This window comes from Solanum dulcamara, chromosome 6 (genome assembly GCF_947179165.1).
Source record: "Solanum dulcamara chromosome 6, daSolDulc1.2, whole genome shotgun sequence".
NCBI classification, from domain to species: Eukaryota; Viridiplantae; Streptophyta; class Magnoliopsida; order Solanales; family Solanaceae; genus Solanum; species Solanum dulcamara.
The window spans coordinates 7,661,226-7,678,778 of NC_077242.1; the positions used below are offsets into that span (position 1 = coordinate 7,661,226).

Genomic DNA, 17,553 nt, shown 5'->3' on the forward strand with positions numbered 1-17,553 from the left:
ATTATAAATTATATGTTACAAGTTGAAATGGTCGATGAAGAAATTACCGTCGATTTCCAAGGCTTTCCATGTTTATAAGACGGATTTTATTTTTAGTTATTATTATTATTATTATTATTATCATCATCATATTTATTCCTTACTAACACTTCTATTAAGTCTTTTACAGGTACTCAGAATTGCTTCCTGAGAAAGCTATTCGAATTAAGTTCGAATAATATATTTAATTTATTATTGTGTATATTATTGACGTTAGGCAAGCATTAGACTGTTCCTTATATTATTGTTTTAATTTATTCTTTATGTATATTTCATTACATATTTGCGCAATATTTTCATCTCCTCAATTTAAAAACTGAGTTTAGGTGGGACCTGTAGTTGTGGATTTCAAAGGATGCTGATATCTTCTCTTTGAAATAACTTGAACCCCTTACTTAGGATCCATTGAATTTGTAGACACTTTTTAAATAATTGATTGGTTTCTAATTATCCTAAAATTATGGTGACTCCTTAAATTAAACTATTTTCTTTTAAAATCTCTTTTGAACAATTGAATTAATTTTTTTTACGAATCACCATGACGTTCTAATAGGAATGTAACACTTATTACAGTTACGCCTCTGAGCTTACTATAAAATAGAATTCTATTTTTTATAGTATATATACACAAATATTTTAAAATTATTTTGACAATAATTTATTCATTATTAATATTTTACCAAATGTCTGTACATGTATTCAGAGATATTTTCTGCAAATGATATTCAAAAATATTTTTCTATTCATATGATAAAAGAGTTCTTTGTTCATATGAATAAAAGGTTATTCTTTTAATATTGCATAAAAACTATTTTTTTTATATATACATATACCTTCCTTATATTTTTCTACACATAATTGGGGATAATATACTTTACTTACTTAGTACATACTTTTTTTATACATATATTCTTATATAATTTTAGTGTATATATTTTTATATATATGTTTGTTATACTTGCAAATAATAATTTTAGCTCCTCCCTTTTTGATGAATTAAGTCTAGCTGGGTACCACATTTTGTGAATTTAGAAGGATGCCTAACACCTTCCCTTTGGAATAATGTAAACCCTTACCTAAAATCTAAACTGGTTTTTCGCAGAATGAAATGTGAGTCATACAGGTTATGCATCAAATAGGTTTTCCTTATTTTCCTTAATAAATTAGGTGGCGACTCTATACAATAACCAATCTTTTTTCAGAGTCCATATGTTGTGCTTTATCTAACCCCGGTTAAAAATAGGGCATGACAACTAGCAAGTCCTATAAAACTCCTAACTTCAGTCACAGAGCTAGGCCCGATCCTAGTTCTTAATCACTTCGATCTTTTGTGGGTCTACCATTACTTTTCTTTCGAAATAATCTACCCTAAGAAGGCAATTGAATACAACCAGAATTAACATTTAGAGAATTTTGCATATAGTTTCTGCTTCCCCAGGACACCCAGAATGATACAAAGATGGTCTGCATATTCTTCCTTACTCTTCGAATGTAGTAAAATATTTTCTATAAGCACGATCACGAATGAATCTAGGAATGGCTTGAATAACACATTCATTAAATTCATGAAGGTTGCGGGCGAATTGGTTAGCCCAAATAATATCACCAAAAATTCATAATGCCCATATCTGGTTCTAAAGGATGTCTTGGGCACATACTCAAGTATAATCTTCAACTAATGGTACTCAGATCTGAGATCAATTTTTGAAAAGACCGATGCAACTTGTAACTGATCAAAAAGGTCATCAATGCGAGGTAACATGTATTTATTTTGAATGGTGACCCTATTCAGTTGCCAATAAGTCTATGCATATTCTTATGCTAAGATCTTTTTTCTTTACAAACAAGATCGAAAAGGCCCATGTTGAAGCACTAGGATGTATAAATCCCTTATCAAAAGTTCTTGAATTTGAGCTTTAAGGTCTCTTAACTCTACTGGAACCATGCGGTAAGGAGGAATAAAGATTGGGCGAGTGCCTGTCTACAAGTCGATACAAAAATCTATGTCTCTATCATGAGGCATACCAGATAAGTCTATAGAAACCACTTCTGCGAATTCACACACTACTGAAATAGACTCAATGGAGGGAGGCTCCACATTAACATTTTGAATATGGGCCAAATAAGCCAAATAATCCTACCCCACTATTTTATTAGCCTGGAGAAATTATATGACCTTAGTTGGCTTAGGCTTGTACACCCATTACTACTCTAACTTTTCCATCTCTGGAATATCTAGAGTCACATTCTTAACATTATAGTTAAGCACAACATAAGAGGGGGACAACCAATTTATGCTTAAGATAACTTCAAAATCAGTCATGTCTAGAATCACTAAGTCAGTTCAAGTTTGGAACCCCATAAACATAACATGACAAGCATGATAAACACGGGTGACTATAACAGACTCTCCAACAGGGGTAGAATCATAGATGGGGGCATCAAGCACATCATAAATCATATAAAAAGCTAAGACATATCACACAGACACATATGAATAAGTAGAACCCGAATCAAATAAAATAGTAGTCATTCGGTCACAAACAAGAATAGTACCTACAATCACTGCATTAGACGCCTTAACCTCGATCTTTCTCGAAAAGACATAAAACGGAGCCTTATCATCCTGACGGGCCAGCTCCTTGCCTAGATGCATTGCTCCTCAACCCTTATTACATTAACTCGGCCTCCATGGCCTCTCAAATTTCCTCATTGCCCACCTTATGAATGTCCTCTACCATTTCTGCCTTCGCCCGCGGGTACCACTGCCTAGACCTGCTACGGTGTTGAATTTGTCCCGTAAGGGTAGGGACATTCCCTCCTGATGTGCCCTGGCTCTCCACAGTTGAAACAGTCACGCTCAAAGGACGACATCCTACCTGGAACAAAATGAGCTTTTTGGCATTCCTGGGATGGATGCTGCTATGTAGTATTTGAAAAACTATTCGTAGAAGCGAGCATCACTGATTGAATTTGTTGGACTATAATTGTCGTCCTGCCTGACCCTCTAGAATAGGATCCATGGAAGTTATTTGTGTTTTGGGGCTTTTTAGCCAATGCATTGGCTTGCCCATCCCATCGCACACCTTCTACTTTCTTCACAAAGTTTGTGACTTCATTAAAAATTTTGCCTGATAAAGTCATATGAGTAGATAAAATTTGCAACTCGAGGTTCAACTCCTTTACAAATAACTAGATTCTCTCCTCCTTTGTGATTACCAGTTTAGTGGCCTATCTAGACAATACATGAAATTTGGCCTCAAGACAATCACTATTATATTACCCTACTCCAATGCCATAAAATCGTTCTTCTTTTGATCCTTCAAGATACGAGGCACATATTTTTCTAGAAACAAGGCATGAAATTGGACCCAAGTAACTAGGGTCAACACTGGCGAGCGATATTCTATATAAGTCCTCCACCGCTTCTTAGCCTCACTATACATCTGCATGTTACAAACTCCACTCCGTGCTGAAATTGGACTTAGGTAACTGGGGTCAACACTGGCGAGCGACATTCCACATAAGTCCTCCACTGCTTTTTGGCCTCACCCTACAGCTGGAATGTTACAAACTCCACTCCATACTGATGTACTATCCTCAACTTATGCAATCTTTCATAACAATCAAGGATGAACTCATAGGCATTCTTATAATCATGTAAGACTGGAGGCTTAAGCTTCAGAAACTTGGTGAGAATGTCATGCTTAGTGTCGTTCATCACTATGCCCATAAGAGGTTTGGAGACCTTGTCTACTTAAAGATTTGCAGCAATAACAGGAGAGCAATTAGGATGGTACTGCAGGCATGGTGGGAATGGCGCCAGTACCAGCCAACCCACTCAAGAAGGCCATAATCTGCTGCCCTAATATTGGGTCCAGAAAGGGAAGACCAGTAGTCCCATTTCGGGAGTCCTCCACCTATTCAGCGTCTTCTTCTTCCCAAACTTATATGTTCTCATCTAACTCATTTTGAAGTACGGGAGGGGCCTTTTCTCTTAATACTTACTCAACTAGAGCCTCACCCCTGGCGGATACTATTTTTCCCAGCCTCTGCCACGTCTTCTTCTCCTGCCCCTTCCTAAATCGCATTCTCTTACAACTGACTCCTTATCTGGTTCAATAGGATCTATGGGTATAACACCATTATATCGTGTGTTAACCATCTACATGGAGGAAAGAAGATAGAGAAACTTTTCCTAAAGTCTGATAGCCCCTCGAAGAAAAGTACAGACATCTTTGTATTATTCCGTAAGGCTCTACTAGACCCATTTTGATACAATAAGATCAATGAACCTAAGGCTTTGATATCAACTTTTTACGACCATGAACTGTCAAATTGGCACCAATCTAACCCTTCAATCTAAGAACCACTATTACAGCCCAAATTAATAATAATCGTAAGAGATAAGCAAGTTAAGGTTGAGAAAGCAGGTTTAATTAACGAAATAAGACTGAGTTCCCATAAACTTAGAATAGTCTAGTCAAACAACCCAACATGCAAAAATTAATATCTAGGAACTGAAAGTCAATGTACCAAAATTCTAACAAAAAAATAAGTCTAGGAAAGGGTATACTACTCCCATAAAGTTATAATACAAGCAAGTCTGAAGTTTATGTCCTGAAAGAAGGACTGAGATTAGAAGAGCCCGTGATAGCCTGAAAGAATTGGCTGATCTTTGAACTCTGGCAACTAATGGTCTTCTATTCGAGGTCTCTCAGCAGCCATCTGAATATTCTCTGTACTCAATAACGACAGAGCAAGTGCAGTATCAATACACGAAGACAACGGTGTACTGGTAGGATCACACAGCTAGCCAATAAGTAATACATGAAACAAGTAATTACAACATGATAAACACACACACACATATATATATATATACACAGAATAGACTTAATCATTATCCTCTCATTACCATAGCTTAACATGATTATAATTTAACAATCCCAATTAACCATACAATTTCACATATAATTCCTCTTATAGGACCTATCGATACTCAATTTTGTGTTAGAATGTGACACCTAATCCAAAGTTGTGTCAGAACATGACACTTGATTCAATTTATGTGTCGGAACGTGACACCCTATCCAATTATGTGTTGGAATGTGACACCCAATTCAAGCATGCAAATCAAATACAATTACAATGAATAGTCTAACTATCATATCTACCAAGAACAGGTTCATTACAAGTCATGGCCAGTAAGTAGTCATTTCACAAAGTTCATTTCATTCTTCCCTATTTATATACACATATGCACACAACGGAGTAATTTAACAAGTATATGTATCACATACGGAAGATAAATCATAATCTACCTCGAAACCACGCTTTAACTCTAAAGTGCTGGGGCTTTTCCTTTTCGGGTTCGTTCCTCTTGTTCTTGATTTAAAAACAGTCACATTTATACAAAGGATCAATACAATGACCTAATACATATGAATTATAACATAATTCCCCTCTTAAGACAAGCCCATGATCCTAACCCCTATCTAGGGCTATTTTCCACCATTACTTTCAGGCCAAAGCCCTACTCCAATGATTATCAACTATAATTTCTAGATTCTAGGAATCAAAATATGAATTCAGGGAGTGATTTACTTACCTTTAGCATAAAATATGGTGGAAACCTACAAGACTTCTCCCTAGGTCTCTTCTGGTCTTTTAAGAATGAAGTGGGATGACTAAAAATCATTTTGGAATATTTTTCGTCTTTATTCACGATTGTCCCGCCACAGTGAGACCATCCCGCTTAGACGGCCACGCCTTGGCGGGATATACAGAGACAGAGAACTCGTAAAGAGTCTCCAAGTCTCACATATCACAACATACCTTCATCCCATGACGTCTTAACATATATCCTTCACGCCAAGTTCGATTTTGAGAGTTTTACTCGCCTGAATACGATTCCGTAAAACCGTACAAGATCCTATCGTCTTGGGTATCAACTAAATCAATCAAACTACAGGTTCAATCTCCCACCCATGTCCTGATCACCCTAGACCTCACCTGACTCAGAATTTGTCCAAGTCTGGCCTAGGCTCAAAATTTTTCAAGCCACTACCTGGAATTTTCTAACCTTGATTCCTTCCCTATTGCCTTATCTGTAATGACGAGGACAAGTCGTTACACCTCCCAAAGCATATGAGAGGTTTAATCCAAATGAATAAAAGGAATATCCTTAATAACCTTAGGATTAGGAACAAAAAACCTCATAAATTGATCTTTGATGATATATGTTGATATTGAAGCAAATCGCGGTTAGGATAAAATCTAATGAGATCTAGTATCTGTTAGAAGTTATAAAAGCCTACATGAATATCTCTATTAGGACCATAACCTATTCTTTTGACGTCAAATTCATATACCCACGTACATATATTTTTACTATGTTCTTTTAATTTACGTGGCAGGGATCTAGCCTAAAAAAAATAAAAAATTATTCAATTCGAGTGTAGAATACAGAAACACAAATGTGTTCAGCAATATTAATATCTAACACTTTACATGTGGCAACAAGATTCACTGGAATAATGATAGCGGAAGAAGACAGTGATATAAAGAGTTGTTGTTCTCATTAGGAAAATGAAAGAACATAAAAGTTCATTTTTTTTGTTCTATATGCATGGAATCATGTGAGGTAACACGGATGAATAATTTATATAACACAGAATGTAACATATTGGACTTTTGGGGTAATAGCCTTTTTTTTTCATCCAGAGTGCTCAGAGGCCACGTTGAAATTCTGATTAAATTTGAATTGCGTATTACAAAGTTTATTTGAAGGTGACGCTCCCAACAAGATCTTTTTCATACCCATGATTCAAATCCAAGACCTCTAAAATTGAAGCAGCTCCATCACTGCACCACATACCATATTGATGGGTAATAGCATTTTTGATCCTTACCTATTTTGTAAATTCTTATTTCGATTCTTTTCATATGTGACTCACCATATATAATTTTTAATTAATTAAAAATGTGTATTCTTTTATCTTTATATGTAGTAATATATTATATTTTAACTATGTTTAGAACTATATTACACTTAAATTAAATATGAAATAACAATACAAATTTAATATAATACACATATAACTAATGGTGGAACAATTAATAATTCTGATAAAATTGTAAAATTTACAAGCAAAGGATCAAATATTACATTTCAAATTAATTAAAGATTAAATATACTTTATCAGATAAAATTACGAGTATGATCTCCTCATGCCCCCATACACACACCACACCCCCACCATCACTAGTTTTTACTAATTATAATGTTTTATATCAAAGGAGGAAAGAAATTCATGACCTATAAAAGGAGAAGGTGGACACACAAGTCCACAATTGATTGACGAATCTACAAAATTAATTCTACAATTGAAACTATCCACTTGAAATGGTTCTGTCCAAAAGCTTCCACTACTTATCATTTCCACCAAACTTTCTTCTTGAAAAACGTCGTGTTGATAATCAACAGTAGAGAATTCCTCACTTGATGACCATTCTGAACTTCCTAATACTATATTTTCATGCATATTATTATTATTAGGACTTGCATTTTTATTTTTGACACTGCTGATCTTTCTTTTAGTATTGCTTTCAGTATTATTATAAATACATTTCTTACTTGATTCATCACTTAAGTTAGTCGCATTATTATATTTAGTAGCATGCTTCTTAAGTGTTTTGTGCCAATGATTCTTTATCTCATTGTCTGATTTTTCTGGCAAGTGAGCAGCAATCGCGGACCATCTGCAATCATAATTTCACCTTGTGATTACTGAACTTTTTACTAGCTACGAAAGTAATATTAGAGTGATAGTACTATGAAATTATTTTTGTCACGTCAAAGAAATTGAATCATATCTGTTAGTAATAGTAAAATGACAAAATTATCTTTTATCGTATTAGAGTATATAACTGAACTCTGTGTGAATATATTAAAAAAATTTGAGGAGGTATATTTAACCGACAAACCGAATTAAACTAATAAATCGAATTTAACCTGATAAAAAGGGCAATTAGTGATTTGATTTGACTTGGGCTAATATTAAAAAAACGATCTCAATTGGTTGAGTTTGGTTTTGAGCCAAAAAAAAGAAAAAAATATCAAAACGAAATTAATAAAAGTTACATTATATTTATACAAATTTTATAAATATTTATTATAATGTAATTTGTAAGTTTTTGTCAAACGTTGTTCATTCATATCGTTTAACATATTATTGAAAGCTTGAACTTACATTTTTCATGGTACAATATGTCTTTATAGAGTTATAGCTCATAAATCTAGTAACTCAAATAAAGCTCAAATCAAACCATGTTCATTTTAATTATTTCTTATTAATAGTACTTGTTTTATGGATTTTCATTATCTTTATTGTTCACTACATATATCTTTAACCAAGCCGAATCTGATCATATGTCATTTTCCTTTGACAATGTATATTTTACCATAATAACATGATTTATTCCATATATTTTGTTTTATATCTTCCGGAAGTGCCATGTAATTATTGTATATCTTACTAGGACAAAAGATATATTTCGAAGCATTAGTTACATATTTTGTGTTACAGAGTCTTTATCTGAGAAAAATCCATATAAAAACCAAATCAAATCGAAATTGCTGGTTAAATAGTAGAGGTTTGGTTCCTCATTAGGATTAAGGGCTAGCCCCCCTTGCCTGTATTTTTCTCTTTGAGGTCATTTTTTATTTATTAATAAAAAGTTAGCCCTAGGCACCTGCTTAGCATATTTGCTTTAAAAAAACCAAAAGAGGTTAGATTGAAAAATTGACTCTTGTTGATTTGGCTTATAATTTTAAACAATCGACATAATTGATTTGATTTGATAACTGAAAAAAATATCAAATCGAACTATATGTACACCCTATCTGACACATTAAGTTTAATACTGAAAATTTTAAAAGTTAAGCTCATAAATTTTAAATTCTAAATTGGTCTCGACTCTATTTGACTTTTGATAAGTGTTAGCTCGTAAAATTGGGCATGTGGAAGAAGATTACGTACTTATTTCCAAGTTGAGCATGGAGTTTCAAGATGATTTCGTCCTCTTCTTTTGTGTAGTTTCCTCTTTTAACATTCGGCCTTTAAGTGATTCATCCATCGAAGTCTGCAGCTTTTTCCACACCTTGCTAGACCTTCACAAGCAACAATAATCGATCAGTTGGAACTCTACACAGTATAATAGGGGAGGAATCAAGATATTGAACTTAATGAGTTTGAGTTCCAAATTCTCTATCATAGCACATTTGATTTACTTGATTCGAAATTTGTTATTTGTACTCATCTAGCACATCTTTTTAACACATATATAGAGCTCGAGCCGCAAAGTTGTTAATTCGGATGAACCGTAAGTTATGAGCTAGTTCCACCTTTGATCCGGATATCATTAATTACACATATAAATCCAAACACAAACGGTGAAGTTAGCCCTCCGGTTAAGATCGAATTTGGACAAATCTATAGCTTTGGTCAAAATTATATATTATCATTATACAAAATAAGTTCATTGAATATTACAAATTACTAATTCAAAATTCAATATCCTTAACAGACTAAAATTTTCAAATTCGCAAGCTTCAAATACTAATTTCGCCTATGTAAAACATTATATATTAATTATGAGGTGTGCGGACATTCTCACCAGCATATTTAGGAAGCTGTCTCCAGTTCCATGATCCATATTTCGTAATATAAGCTGCTAACTTCCTGTCTTCTTCAGCTGTCCTAGTACCCTTCTTACGACCATTTTTGTCATAGCAAGGTGTTCTCACCATCTCTTAATAAATTCTCTTTAAGTTACTATTATGAATACAATTCACTAAGTGGAGAAACTATAGCTTAGTTCTTCCAACCTGAATATATCACAAAATTCTTAAGTTTGTGCCTATTTATAGAAAGGTGCAAAACGTGAAACACGTGGGACCTTCTTATAAATAAAATTCCATTGAACCTTAGCATTTCTTATCATATTAAAAATTGTGGTACGACTAATTACGAACCAAAAGAGAAAAGACAAAATACATTCAATTGACTGTTCACCAAACTATATACTCCCTGCGTTTCATAGTATATTATTTTTATTTTTTTGGTGAAAACAAGCATTGGTACGAATTCAAAAAATATACGATATAATGGCAGCTGTGTATGGACTATGGACTATGGAGCCAAAATATACCACATCTAGACTCCATCAAGGACCTACAAAAATTTTCAGAGACCTAGAAGATAACAGGGATATTAGTTGGTATGATAATATTTCACAGTTTATTATAAAATTAAAAAAAAAAGTCCCTTTTAAGAAAAAATAAGTTTATAAAATATATTAGAATGTTTAAATATGTCATAGTATACTCAACAGTAACATAGTTGCTACATGAATAAACACTATAACACTTTTTATTGAAGCCTTTTTTTTTCAAAAAAAATAATTATGATTATTCTCTTATTTTTAATTTCTCCGAAATTTGTTGCCAACACGACTAACAAAGAGGATATTAATGTATTACTGGACCATGCAGCGGGTACTGAGACAGTGACAATTGGTAAAACTCACATACTCAACTCTCTTACTTTAAATTTTTTAAGGGATCGAATGGGCGGATTGGGCGGGTTGAATTTAATTGAATTAATAAAAAGATAAATATCAAAAACATAATTAAATTTTTATTTTATTTTAGTTTCATACCTAAACTATCACTTATTAGTTTGAGAAACACGCATCTCTATTTTGTTCAACTCTCATCATGATGTGTGTACTACACTCTCTTTTTCATTTAAAAAAAATTATCACATCACCCTTCATATGGATAAAACATTCCATATTAACAAAAATTAAATAAATTATTAGAATTAGTTAAAATTAAATATTAAAGTACTACTCTCTCTCGCCCAAAAAAAATTATAAAATATAAAATATTTTTCTTACCTCACTCCACCACTTTCTCTGTCCATACCCCCTCCCCCCCCAATCCACCCCAATTTTTTATTTTTATTTTTATTTATTAAATTTCTTTTATAAAAGTTTTTTTAAAAAATTCTTACTTCATCTCCCCCGCCCCTCCCCTTCAAATGTTAATTTAGATATTTTTAAGAAATATTCTACCCCGCCCTACCTAACCCTTTGCTTTCAATTTTTTTCTCATTTTGTATTAGATATATACATATGATTTTAGGAAAGACTTTTCTTAAAATAAATTTTTAGTTCTGTTATATTCGATACGTAAGTAGGAAAAAATATTTTTCTAAAAATATATTTATATATCTAACACAAAATGAGAAAAATATAAAAATAAAAATATAAATATGAATTAAGAGCGGAAGGTTAGGAAAGATTTTAGAAAAGACTTTTCTTAAAATAATTTTTTAGTTCTGTTATATTCGATACGCAAGTAGGAAAAAATATTTTCCTAAAAATATATTTACATATCTAACACAAAAAGAGAAAAATATATAAACAAAACTATAAATTAAGAGCGGAAGGTTAGATGGGTTGGTATAATTTATTTATTTTTTAAAAAATAAAAATAATAACATTTTTAGGAAGGAGTGGGGAAGGGGTGAAGTATGAATTTTTTTAAAATATTTTATAAAAAAAAAAATTAAAAATTTTAAAAAATAAAAGGATAGGGATTGTGGTTGGGGGGGGGAGGGGGGAAGAGGTTGTGGAGTACGTGAGCAAAATATTTTAAATTTTATTTTTCTTAAAAATAATTTCTTTTTTTGGTGTTAGAAATACTTTAGTCTTTAAGTTTTAACTAATATTAATAGTTTATTTAAATTTTGTCGAGGTGTAATATTTTTATTCATGTGGCAAGGTGTTTTTAAAAAAAAATAGAGAGTGTATTACACACCATGATGAGAGTGGAATAAAAGATAGAGGTGTGTTACTAAAACTAATAAGTGATAGTTTAGGTAAGAAACTCACACTTCCAATAGTTTAGGTATGAAACTCAAAAAAATGGGTTAGTTTAGATGTGTTTTGGACACTTATCTCATTAATAAATGAACGAGTTATTAATATGCCCAAAAGTTAAGTATTTGGGCTGAAATAAGTTAAAATACGGATCATAACTCAATCCATTTAATTCTTACTAAGTTTCAATTGCTTTGTTTGTTTTTTAATAATATTTTGTACATAATAAAATTATCTTTTTTGATTATCACCTATATATAACATATCAAATTTTTAAAAATGTCTTTTTAAAAATATTTTGACAAAATTTCTCAAGGGTCAATTTAGACTACAATCAACTAAATTTTTAATGGGTTGAACTAATAAATGAGTGAGTTAATAATGCGCCAAAACTTAACGAGTCGGACGAGTTAAGTTTGATTTTGTCACCTCTATTTTCTTTAAAATAAAATTGAGGATGAAGAAGGAGATTATAAAAAAAACTAAGATTTTCCGTCACATCCTCATCAACTCTCATATCTAAAATCCAATTATTTTTTTCCAGTTGAAAACTCCACTTCTGCACCGGAGTTTTTAGGCCTTGTTGTTAGTGGTTGGGAATCATTTTATACGACGAAGAATGCAAAATATTTTCTCTAAGAACTTGAGAAAATGACTTTTCTAAATTATATTATTTATGTTTTATTTTATATGATGCAATTACTACTTAAAGAGTAGAAGTAGTTTTTTTACCCCATTTTTTTATATATATTTTAAATATTTTGAATTGTTAATTATTGTGACTCTTGATACCTATTTATATATTTTTTAAAAATATGTAAATTTTATTTCAAAAAATTTTAAAGATTATAAAATTTTACTTGTTAGTCTAAAAAATGTTGGTGTCACTATAGCATCAATTGAGAGAGACACAAAATTAATTTTTTCGTATAATGTTAAATGTTTGGGGACAACTTGAAGGCAAACGTACAAATAAAATCTAATAGTGGACCAGTGAATCGGTGGTGTTGATGCCTATCCACATTTTGCACCAGGAATATCACCATCGAATTCTAAGCTATGGCGGACCCGCGACAAATGCGCACCATTAAGATACTAATCACTATCCACTCAATGTTAACGATAATATATTCAGTGTAATTTCAAAAAATAAAATTTGAAGACAATATATAGAGCCTATGTAGATTGTGTTGGAAAAATTAGAAATCATGAAAATTTTCATAGCTTAAGATGTGCCTGCGACATTGTTCTTAAAAGGATTTTCACCACTAAGATGTATCTGCCAAAATTCAATAAGCTCTTAATTTTAGTATAAAATTAGAAGGACAGAAACTAAAAAGATTCAATAGGAGAAAAACCCAACACGAGAAATAAGAAAAATGAAGAATAATGCTCTCTCTGTTTTTCACTACTCATAAGTGCATAAGATATGACATACTTCCTCCGTTTCATATTAAATGACTATCTTATCAAAAATAATTATGCTATATTATTTAATTACTTATTAAATTAAGATAACATTAATTAAATTTGTTTTATTTTATCTCTACAAGTAATATACACTCTTAAATGTGAACAATTCTCAATACTAATAATTTATATCATTTATATATTTTTCAACTAACTTATTATTATATGCATCGATATGAATAAAAGTCAAAATAGTAAAGTCAATCAATTTATTAATAAATTTTTAATTACTGTGTAAAATAAAAAATATTCATCTAATAATATAAGACAAAGGGAGTAGTATTAGATAGTGTACTTCAGAACTAACTATGTGATAATAGCGAGAAATAAAACATCTAATAACTTAGTAAGAGAAATAAAACAGAATATATATAGAACACAACTTTTATTGTGAGAAAAAAAAAGAATACTGTTGTTAGAATTATCGATCAATCATCATCCACCATTTTTAAGATTTTGATCCGCCGTGACTAGCACTCATTCTAACCTTTCAGTAGGAGAACCATTTTTACTGCCCAACTAACAATAATCGCAAGATGTAAATAACTTTAAAGATGCGGAAGCAGGTTTAAATCAATAAGAACAAATGAGTTCCCATAAACTCCAGAAACAATCTAGTCATTAACTTAACAGGCGGAAAAACATCCAAGGAACTAAAAGTCGTCATACCAAAACTCTAAAACTAAACAAGTCTAGAACGAGAGTGCAACTTCTAATAGAAAATCAGTAATGAATAAACCATTGTCTGAACTTCTAACTCCTGGAAAAAGGACTAGAAATAAAAATAGAGTCCACGACAGCTTGAAAGAATAACTCAGCCTTGAACTCGAACAAAACTACTCCTTTAGGCGAGATCTCTCTGTAGCCGGTTGAATATGCCCTATCTTTTAGATAGAGCAAGTGTAGTATTAGTACAAAAATTCAACGGTGTACTGATAGGATCTCGCGGTTAGTCAGTAAGAAGATAATGGACGGGTAGACTCAACATAACAAGCATATATATATACATAATAACTTAACCAGTGTCATCTCAAACAATATTCAGCAAGGTCACGGTTCAACCACCTCAAATCACATAACTTCACATAAAGGTCCTCTCATAGGACCTACAAACAATCAACTTGTGTCGGAACGTGACACCCGATCCAAGGTTTGTGTCGGAATGTGATACCCGATCCAAATATATGTTGGAACGTGACACCCAATTCAATTTATGTGCCCGAATGTGACACCCGATCTCAACATACAAAACGGCCACAATTACATTCATTATTCAACATCATGTTACCAAGAACAAGTTCATCATACAACAGGTCATCAAGTGATAATTTCACATAAAATCTAGCACGTTCCCTATTCATATACACATATGCATACCATGAAGCAATTTAACTACATGAAACACATATGAAAAATAAAATCATTACCTACCTCGTATTCAAGTTTCAACAACCTTAAAATGCAAGAGCATTCCTTTTCAAGGTTTATTCCGCTTGTTCTTGGTCTAAAAACAATAAATATGTATAAAGGATCAACAAAATGGCATAACTATCATGAAAAATAACACAATTCTCATCCTAGGCAAAACTCATGATCCTAATCCCATCCAAGGACTATTTTCCACCCTTACCCATAGGCCAAACCCTCCACAATGATCACCCATCCTAGTTTATGAGTATTAGGAATCGAAGGATGAGTTTAGAGAGTAAAATCCTTACCTTAAGCATGAAAATCCATGAAAAATTAATGAAAATCGCCCTAGATCACCTCATGTCGTTTTAGGAATGGTTTTTGCAGAATGAAATCGTTTATGGGGTTTTTCTTTTCTAAATTCATGCCTGTCCCGCTCTGGAGGGACCCATCCCGCTCTGGCGTCCCCGCTCTAGTGGGACATACGAAAATAGTGAGCTTGGAGTTTGAGCTCCAAGACCCCATTTCACAACACACTCCCTTCTAAAGACGTATTAAATTATACCCTTCACGCTAAGTCCAATTTTAGGAGGTTTACTCATCTAAACAAAATTTTGCAAAACCGTAAACTCTCTACATCATGTTGGTTATTAGCTTGCCCAATCAAATTAGAGATTCAATCCCCCACCATTCACAAAGTCATCCTAGACCTCACTTGACTCAGAATTCGTTCAAGTCTGACCTAGGCTAAATATTTCCGAAGTTACTAGCCAAAGTTTTCTGACCCAAAATCCTTCGCCATTGACCTATCCATAATGACGGGGATATGTCGGTAAAATAGATACCAATTTACCCTTAACTCATCCCCGAGTGACCAACTAGGGAAAATAGGGCTAAGGTAGAGATAGAGTAGTACATGTTTCAATGAACAATTAAGGATACTTGTCTCGCATGTCATATTCAGTCTCCCACGTCACCTCCTCCACCGAACGATGTTTCCACTGCACTTAAACCATATTGATCTCTTTAGTTGTCAATTTTAGGACTTCACAATCAATGATTGCAACTAGCTCTTTCTCATACTTTTTCAGCATTGACACATGGAACACCGGGTGTACCCCAAACTAGCTAGTGGCAAGGCCAATCTGTACGCCACTGACCCTACACAATTAAGAATTTCAAAAGACGAATTTCAAAAGACCCAATATAGCGGAGACTAAGTTTACCCTTCTTAGTTCTTACCAAACCTCATTACCCCTTTAATGGGTAACACTTTTAGAAGCACATTTTCACCAACTTCGAATATCATGTCCTTCACCTTACGATCAACATACTCTTTTTGATGACTTTGAGATGCTAGAAGCTTAGATTGGATGCTCCTTACCTTAATCTGAGCATCCCTCACTAAGTCTACAATGGCTCCATTTCTCCAGCTTTAAACCATCCTATAGGAGACCGGCACCCTCTCCCATAAAGGGCTTCGAATGGTGTCATCTCAATGTTGGAGTGGTAGCTATTGTTGTAGGAGAACTCATACAAAGGCAAGAACTTATCTCAATGTCCCCCAAAGCCGATCACATATGCTCTCAACATATCTTTCAGCACTTGGATAGTCCTTTCTGACTGCCCATTTGTCTATGGACGGAAAGATGTGTTAAAGGTGAATTGAGTGTACAACTCTTCATACAACTTCCCCCAAAATTTAGAAGTAAATTGTGTACCCCGGTTTGAAATAATAGAGAGGGGCACCCCGTGCAGCCTTACTATCTCTTTCACATAAATCATTGCAACCTGTTGTGCATTATAGTCCACTTAAAATATTTTATTTTTACTTTTAAAAATGCAACAACAGGAATATTGAAAATATGGTTTAAAACTTCTTCTCCATATGTAACTTGACAAAATTTTTTATTATCATCAAAATTGTTGGAAATTGATTTGAAACCGCTTGAATATATCTTCAACCACGCTCAATGTAATGCCCCAGTTCTTGAGAAATTACTTTTTAGTGTGAAATTACCATTTTGCCCTTTTTCTTTGCATTTTAATAGTTGAAGGGCTTGAACTCACTGTATCACTCTTTACCTATGAGGCTGAGATAAATTCTCTTAGAAAAATAATTATTAATATCCCAAAAGAATATGAATTTACAATAAACATAATTCGGTAAATGTCGTTAATGTCGATTAAACATTTTTCTTCTTCTCCTTGAATTAATTATCTTGTCCAAATAAATTTTCATTACTAACATTTACTTGAAAATTAAATTTAAACGTTGGTTTTGGACTATAAATACTCCCTCCGTCTCATATTAGATGGACATTTTTTATTTTATAGGGTGATTGAAAAATTATTAATAGATTAGTCAAATTTACTATTTTTCCGTTTATTCATATTAATGCACACAAAATTAAGTTAGATAAAATATACATAAAAGATAGAAATAGCTAGTTGTCAAAATCCAAATTCGGGTGTGATGGCACTTATCCTTTTCCACCGGACAAGTCAGCCTAAAACTCAATAATTACAAAAAAATAATGCAAAAACAGTTTAAATAGATAGGTAAATATGCAAAAGCATAATACCTCCAAAGGATTGATTGTCACATATACAAGCCTCTAATATAACAGAAATAGAAATAAATACAAGTTTCAATATCTTTATTACTCGAATAGAACAAAG

At 32.7% G+C, this 17,553-nt stretch overlaps 1 pseudogene; it reads right to left on the bottom strand.

The window, feature by feature from the left end:
- Positions 1–7,316: 7,316 nt before the first annotated feature.
- LOC129891789 (transcription factor MYB14-like) lies at positions 7,317–9,921 on the bottom strand (annotated as a pseudogene).
- Positions 9,922–17,553: the final 7,632 nt, after the last annotated feature.